This window comes from Mus caroli, chromosome 15 (genome assembly GCF_900094665.2).
Source record: "Mus caroli chromosome 15, CAROLI_EIJ_v1.1, whole genome shotgun sequence".
NCBI lineage: Eukaryota > Metazoa > Chordata > Mammalia > Rodentia > Muridae > Mus > Mus caroli.
Genome location: NC_034584.1, coordinates 2,730,663 through 2,732,820, shown reverse-complemented (window position 1 = coordinate 2,732,820; position 2,158 = coordinate 2,730,663).

The window sequence follows — 2,158 nt, the reverse complement described above, 5'->3', positions numbered from 1 at the left end:
GTGGGGAAAGGGAAAAGAGTCTAGTCTAAGTGGGGAAAGGGAAAAGAGTCTAGTCTAAGTGGGGAAAGGGAAAAGAGTCTAGTCTAAGTGGGGAATGGAAAAAAGTCTTCTCTATTGATCTTAGTTCTGTGATCTTTGTCCTCAGTACTTATACATCTTTCAGAATACATGATCACATGTTACAAAGTTCATCACAAGTTCACACACAAAAAAACAAATCATAAATTGAAATAGAGGTTTACAACAGCAAATGTTTACATGCATATCCATCAGGAGTAATTATCTAGCTAAACACCCATTACCTGTCTCAGTTCCATAGCTTCACTGAAGGTTTAAAACCATAACTGTTATTAGTGAAGTTTTGTATAGATAAACCCAGTCAATATTTTATCTTCTGTCCTAACACCTATAATAAATCATTAGTTCCTTTTTAATGACCTTTGGTTAATTGTTTTACAACATCTTGGAATGTGCTCTGGGTAGGAGAAAGTCTGGTTACCATCTAAGAACATTTAACTTGAGAGACTGGCAGAGTTCTCATTGCAGCTTTGACTATCAGAAAAGGACCTAATAGCAGTCCCATTATAAAAGAGCTTAATAATCACAGATACAATTTTAGGAATTCTTATTAAAATTAAGTTATCTATTTGTCTATATAGCATCCCTACAAGATAGTACATCTTCATGGATATGGATCTGTAGAGATCTGCTCCAAAGGGGTGTGCCACTACTTTGTGATTATTATATATGTATAATAATAACAGGAAAAGCATATTAATAGCAGGGATCTTTCCTAAAATGAGTCCCTCACAGCCTTGCTTAATGAGGGCTCACCTGTTGCAGATTATATAATAATCTGAAGCAGGCCACTTCAGAATGATCACCTGATAGTTATTAGCTTGTCCCATTATGGTTCCTGACAGGTCACTTCCTGTTTTCACAATAAGAAAGCAAGATAAAATGTTAAGAGCTTTAGAAATGAGAAAATGAAGGTTGTCTCAATGGAAGTGCTAAAACCAACTGCCACAGGCTGAACCCAGTTGGAGTCCCTCAATCCGGGGGAGAATCAGAGTTCCAGTCCTCAGGTGAGCAAGGGATCAGTGAGTGACAAACAAATAAGAACACCAGAAAGTGCTGAATCTGAGTGTAATCTTTCAAAGCGAGCATCAGACTTATATAGTCATCACAGAACAAAACAAGGAAATTAGGTGATACATCAGCCAAGATACATTAAGGTCCTCCAATGCATAATGACTCTTTACACAAAACAGAGAAATGTATACATAAAAGCTGACAGAAACCAGAAAGTGTTTAAAACTGAGATACAAATCAGCCCTGTCTAAGGTCAGTTTATTCTTAGAAGTCAGGGGCAAGGGCTTCACACCTTAGCCATAGTTCCAATTTTAGTCCATTGTATAATCCACCTTCTCACTAGGCCACTGAAAATTCCTGTACATGGGAGTGACTCAGCTGTTATTCTAAGTATTTACTCTAGTTCCTTTTTAAACCACAACCCACCTTCTTTCTACTATTACGTAGTCTGCCAAACATGACTCTAATGAGAATTCTAAGTTTACTTTGTTGAACTTGCCCTGAGATTTCTAACTCTTATCCAGCAAACTGCAATGCCTGATTTCTTTCATAATCTCTCTGTCAACACTGGAGGTATTTTGTCTGAATACGTAACATTCTTATGAAATTCAAAGTCCAAGGATGGCTTAAAGAGTGACCAAGATATTGTGACACCCATAGAGGCCAGGAAGCAATGTTCAATCTAACTTGGCTATTTATCAAATTATTCCTTGGGTGGGGGCACCTATGATAAAACAACATTAAAAGAAAGCATGCAAAACCCTCCATGGACTATCTCAAGGACACCAAGGACCCCAGGAGACCATTTTCTGTGAAACTTTTTGCCTCAGGACTATGGTCAAGCTTTTGGGCTTGTCATGCAGACTTCACTGGAGTGGGTGTGGCAACCAGCACTACCAACACTATGGTGAGTGTGTGTGTGTGTGTGTGTGTGTGTGTGTGTGTGAAAGAAAGAGAGAGGGGGAGAGAGAGGAGAGAGAGGAGAGAGAGAAGAGAGAGACAGAGAGAGAGGAGAGATAGGAGGGCAAGAGAGAGAGGAGAGGGGGAGAGAGAGAGGGGAGAGAGA